Here is a 6,446-nt window from a genome sequence, read left to right on the forward strand (position 1 = left end):
TCTGCATGAGCACAATACAAGCTTTCACTGTATGATGCTTCATCCCAGGTTCCTCTGATTCTATTCAATCCAAATCTTATTTTACTCAAGATAAAAAATATCTTACTGAGTTCATCTTTATCTTCAGGTTCTTCTTTCTTCACAGGCTTCATCTGGAAACCTCCACACTGTTGCTCCTCTGAGAAGAGCAGTTCCACAGAAGCGACAAGTTCTGCAGGGATTAAAGTGACTTCACCTGAAATTCATCAATATGAGAAGAAGAATCTCAACAACTGGAGGAAACTGAAGGTTGTGGGTTTGATTTTCTAATCATAAATAAATCCTAGTTAGATTAAAACTTAAATCCAGACACTGTACTGTACCACACTGTCTGGTGGAAAAGTGTCATCATGCTCTATATTTACTTACAGAAAAAAATCATCATCATCATCCTCTTCCTCCTTTTGTATTATTTTCTTCTGGAATCCTTCATGTTGTAGATCCACAGGGGTGACGTCTCCCTCTTCTGCTGACTGCATTATTAAAGATCTAATAGACAGACAGACAGACTATTCAACTATAAACAAAGTTTAAGAATATGACGTGTTTATATAAAACTGAGATTTAATCATGAAGAAACTCAATCAGTTTCGCTCAATTGATTCATTTTGGTGAATCGGTTCAAATGAATCGGTTCATCAGTAATGAATCATGTGTGGTGCTAACAGTTAGGGGAGCAGCTAATAGTTTGTTTGTTTAAATAAAACTGGAGTTAAAGCTCCTCAAATCCTCACAGATGTTTTATTATGAACTCTAGTTTTATTATTAATTAGAATGTGGTTATAATTAAATATAAGGGTTATAATTAAATACATATGTTACTTACAGATGAGGCTCTACAGCACAAACACAGCAGCTTCTTGTTCTTCTTATGATGTTTAATGGCGGTTGGCAGAACAACTTAAGACGCACCAGCGTCACCAACTGGACTGGAGTTGAACAGCAGCTTAGCAGTAAAATAGCTTCATTAGCACGCACATCTGTATCTCTCAATTGCTGAGGAGTTAATCTGTGTGTCTACTGACATGCAGCCCCGGTTCTGGAGTGCGTTGCTTAGGGGGCAGTAAGAGAAGAACTGGCCCTGCGTGTGTTACTTTACTTTCGCCCTACACACGGCGTTACTAAGACTAAAAGTGAATACTACTTACAATAATAACCGAACCCCTTTTAATTCCCGCGGTAGCAGCAGTTTTCTTCTGTTTCATACATATCGCCCTAGCTGTCTCAGTCTATCTGCAGCGTTTCTCTCCCATTGATAAAAATACGGGACACCTCGTTTAGTTTCCAAATAAGGAAGAATACGTGTGACGCAGGCACATAAGTGCGAGACCCCCGGAAGTCATTCAAAATGCATTACAGCTCCTGTAATACGAAAAAAAGAGCTTTAACATGAGAGTCTATGAGAGCGATCTGGGGCGATTCTGAATCAGAGCCTGATCGCCCCGAAAGGGCCGGTACTGTACGGAACACAACTCCACGCTGATTGGACTGCGATATTCAGAGGCAAGACTGACTCCAGAACAGTCACAGCTAGTTTAACACTGGTTGAATGTGATGGAAACATTTCTTCCCTTTCGCCCTTTGGTGGTGCGTCTCCCGATCGCCCTAATGAACGAGTCGCCCCTGATGTAAAAACGTTGTTTACACTATTGAGAAAAAATGTTACATGATGTTCTTTATGTAGTTTTGCCTAAAATATGGTTTTGATTTATTATTATAAAGAATGAAAATATAAAAAATGTTAAACAGCCTAAATAAAACTGTGTATGACTTTTTTATAGGTGCAACCCTAACCGCCTACGGTTAGGGTTGCACAGTTCTGAAGGTTGGCAACCCTAGTTGGAGCAGCTAGCACCTAAAATAAAATGCTGATGAAGACTGAATTAAATTGTTAGTGTGAAGCTTTACTTAATTTTATTATTAATGGTAAAGCTGCTCTCTCCATGTTTAAAGTTATGGGTGAGGGCAAATTGACAGATTACTTAAGATGTTAATTATTTAAGCATTAATTTACCCATTGAACGGGTCACCTTGGCCATCATCGCAACAATTGCCCCCCCCTGAGAGATTTGGCAGGAGCCGCCACTGTTATCTACATAACACATACAGCAAAAACATGTAAATGTGGAAGCATGTGTGTGTGTGTGTGTGTGTATATGTGTGTTTGCATGCTTATGAACATTAACAGAGTAGATACGTATGTTAGACACGTATAGATACATGAAGTGATGTAGACACACATATTAACTCATTAGCAATAGTAATGATACACTATGTGGCAAAAATTATTTGGACATCTTACCATGAGCTTGTTGGATCTCATTTAAAAAACCAAACAGTATTAAAAATCAAGTGACTTCTGTGTGATCATTAGTGACTTGTGATCTCCTGAACAGGTGCACAAACATCAAATCATCTGCTTCAGAGCGACAAGAAGGGACGGGCCAACTGCATCCTGAACTAAACAATTTTCCAACAGTGGAACGTTTTGTTGTGATTTTGATACTTGGGTGGCAATGTTTAACTAAAATTAACTTTATTTAGTGTTTATTCTAAATTACCTCAGTTTTGTCAATTAATTTCAGTCAATTATATCAATCACGTAAATTTAAATCACTGGAGATGTAAAAGTAAAGTCTGAAGTTTATTTTTGTTTTATTTACTTTGCAAATGGTGAATCATTACGTTTAGTTTTGTGGTGTCAGCATTCTGTGGTGTCAGCATTCCATGGTGTAATGGTTAGCACTCTGGACTCTGAATCCAGCGATCTTGGTGGGACCTCACTGCTTTTATTTGGGGCCCGGTGTGAGGTCCAAGGTTTTGAAACTTTAGCAGTTTCAGGATGGTAGCATTCAGCGCATGTGCAAGTACAACAGAGCGCTTGTGGGGTGTAGACCACGATTACTTGTGCTAGTTGTGTTGACCAAGCAGATCACCATTCAGGAAGGTATATCAGTGCCAAAATACGAGCCAGTTTGTTCAGTAAAACTTTATAAGCCAACAGCAGCAAATAAACTTAATAGTCACATTAGATTACATGTTAACTTCCATCTATCCATCCAGCTTCAATACCATAAACACAGGTGGGTGTTTCCTCTTATAGTTTTCTTATTGTTCCTCATATACAGTAGAAACTAATTCACACAAATATACATACAGCATTTTACATGACTTACATTCTTATCATAAAAGCTTTATCTAAGTTCATGTCATTTCACTTTACAGAATAGCCTTTCAATTCCTTGTTTGTGTTTAGGATTAAATGTAAATAACTTCTCTGCTCAGATAAATAGGTGTAGTTTGACTTCACCCATCATGCTTTGTGTCTTCATCTACTTCATTTGCACACGTTCCATAGATAATGAGCTAGTACTTCACACAAGAAGGTGTGAATAGTTGTCTGATGATTGACCAATGCAGAGTTTTTAACTGGTCTTGGGTCTTTGTCCTCAGCTCTATTTAAGGACTAAACTCTAGACCTGTAGCTGAGTCACTTGGTAAGAAGGTTCTTCTGCACGTTCTTCATTAGAAACGACCTGCTGGAGACACCAGCTTTGTTAAAGTGGCTGCCAGGATTCTAACAGGAAGGTAAAGGGTTTTCTTGTTTGTTTCTTTTACATTTATGTTGCATTTGTTGATCTTTTTATTTTATTATGTTATTTAATATTATTAGGTTAATATATTCAGACTGTTTAAAATAGCTTTATGCTCATAATTGTGGTGATTTATGAAGCCTTTTTTACTCCCAGCACACCAAAGATTTACACTTGTGAGCTAATTATTAGTCCTGTCATGAACTGGATTAGATTTGCTTGGTGCAGGACTGATGTTGAGAAAGTCAGATCTCTTATATCTTTATTTATATCAAGTTATTTATAGTTATTTAATTATTATTATCTGCAGTATTTATAAGTATTTTATCCTGATGTTCTTTGAATTCAGATTCTCACTTAGACGTCAAGTGAATTTAATGTTTTTATTACTAGGTGATGAGTTTAATATTATTGTGGTATTAATGTAGTAAAAGTAATTCTAATTAATCGACTTGTTTCTTTGTTTCTGTTGCTTTTCAAGGAAACAGTTTCTACAGTCTTATCAAAGCATAAACATGAAGAACTTTCATCACTGCTCAGAGTGTGGGAAGAGTTTTACTAAGCAGAGTAATCTCCAACAACACCAGCGTGTTCACACAGGAGAGAAGCCATATCACTGCTCAGAGTGTGGGAAGAGTTTTACTACACAGAGTAATCTCAAACAACACCAGCGCATTCATACAGGAGAGAAGCCATATCACTGCTCAGAGTGTGGGAAGAGTTTTACTACGCAGAGTCATCTCCAAGGACACCAGCGCATTCACACAGGAGAGAAGCCATGTCACTGCTCAGAGTGTGGGAAGAGTTTTACTACGCAGGGTAATCTCCAACGACACCAGCGCATTCATACAGGAGAGGAGCCATATCACTGCTCAGAGTGTGGGAAGAGTTTTACTACGAAGAGTCATCTCCAAGGACACCAGCGCATTCATACAGGAGAGAAGCCATATCACTGCTCAGAGTGTGGAAAGAATTTTACTATGCAGAGTCATCTCAAACAACACCAGCACATTCACACAGGAGAGAAACCATATCACTGCTTAGATTGTGGAAAGAATTTTACTGTGCAGAGTAATCTCAAACTACACCAGCGTAATCACACAGGAGAGAAGCCATATCACTGCTCAGGGTGTGGAAACAGTTTTTCTTGTCGGAGTACGCTCCAAAAACACCAGCGCATTCACACAGGAGAGAAGCCATTTCAGTGTTCAGAGTGTGAAAAGAGTTTTACTCAAAGCAGTGACCTTAAAGTACACCAGCGTGTTCACACAGGAGAGAAGCCATATCACTGCTTAGAGTGTGGAAAAAGTTTTACTCAACGGAGTACACTCCAACAACACCAGCGTATTCACACAGGAGAGAAGCCGTATTACTGCTCAGAGTGTGGAAAGAGTTTTATTCAAAGTAGTGACCTTAAAGTACACCAGCGTGTTCACACTGGAGAGAAGCCGTATCACTGCTCAGAGTGTGGAAAGAGTTTTGCTCAACATGTTAACCTAAAAAAACACCAGCGTATTTACACAGGAGAGAAACCGTATCACTGCTCTGTGTGGAAAGAGTTTTGCTCAACAGGGTACCCTTCAAAACCACCAGCGAATTCACACAGGAGAGAAACCATATCACTGCACAGAGTGAGGAAAGAGTTTTACTCAAAGTAGTGCCCTTAAAGTACATCAGCGTATTCACTGTAAGTTGTGAGATTCTTTTTTACCATGGGTCAACTATGTAACTTTACTCCAGCTGAAAGGTTTACATTGCTGTCTTCAGGATTTCCTCTTTAGTGATATTTATTGTTAATAGCTGTTCTGATCTAAAAGATGCTGCTGCCTTTGACCTTTAAAACTGAGAAGTGATTTGTGAGATAATTAAAATGAGTGAAATGTTTATTTTGTACTTTGGTTTTATATTATTTGTACAAACATTTGTTTTATGCAACTTTAAACCTGTAATAAAAGATGAACATTTTAAATGTATCTTTATTTGCTTTAACTAAGCTAAAGTTTTTAACAGGGAAAAAAATGACAGTTTGTGTAGCAGGGCATATACCCACATACCCGATTCTACACTGACAGCCCTTCAGTTATGGACCTGCCACACAGAAACGATGGAGAGCTTTACTGTTGTTGAGCAAAACAGATCTTCGTGTGAGATGACTGAGGTTCATGTATTTTTCTTTTAAGAATAATTAAAAGCTGATGCTTTTAACCTCATACTTTCCTAATACCTTTATTCTACACTGTCTACATTTCTTTTAGTCTTCTGTCATGTGCAGTGCAAGAATTCACTAAATTACACAGCAGTTCTCTTTTTATTTACTTATTTATTTTTGCCATTGACAAAATTGATTGTAAGCATTTATAAAGGTCATGCCACGTTCATTAGGTGAAATAAAGCCAGAATTAAAGATGGCAGAAGAACAGGGTGGTATTCTTACTTTCAGTGATTAAATTACTCAGGTTAGAAAGTCCTGATACACAGCACATGCTCACCTGACTCTCAAATATGCTACCTTTAATCATTTAAGAGGGTAATGATCCCCATAAGGGGATTGAACCCGCAACCTTGGCGTTATCAGCACCACGCTCTGACCAACTGAGCTAACCGGCCAGTTCAGCTTTTCAATAAAATTAAAATTTCAAATTTTAATATTAAAATTTTAACATTATACACCTGAGATTTTTGTTTACGTGAACAATGTCTGAAATTGGACAAGCTTGATTAGTTTGTAATCTGTGTTAAGATGATGAATGAACCTAAACACTTGCTTTTTAAGCTGTTAATTACTTATTTATTTATTTATAAAAATAAAATAAA

The 6,446-nt window shown here is 37.7% G+C and overlaps 1 non-coding gene and 1 pseudogene across 1 annotated transcript; one reads left to right on the forward strand and one right to left on the reverse strand.

The window, feature by feature from the left end:
* The window catches only part of LOC134326773 (zinc finger protein 208-like), a 92,977-nt pseudogene extending 87,647 nt beyond the window's left edge, over positions 1 to 5,330 (forward strand).
* Positions 5,331 to 6,163: 833 nt separating this feature from the next.
* On the reverse strand, positions 6,164 to 6,239 carry trnai-gau (transfer RNA isoleucine (anticodon GAU)). Its single transcript has one exon. It is a non-coding gene; the product is annotated as a tRNA-Ile (tRNA).
* Between the last annotated feature and the right edge of the window lie 207 nt (positions 6,240 to 6,446).

This window comes from Trichomycterus rosablanca, chromosome 14 (assembly GCF_030014385.1).
Source record: "Trichomycterus rosablanca isolate fTriRos1 chromosome 14, fTriRos1.hap1, whole genome shotgun sequence".
In the NCBI taxonomy this organism is placed as follows: Eukaryota; Metazoa; Chordata; class Actinopteri; order Siluriformes; family Trichomycteridae; genus Trichomycterus; species Trichomycterus rosablanca.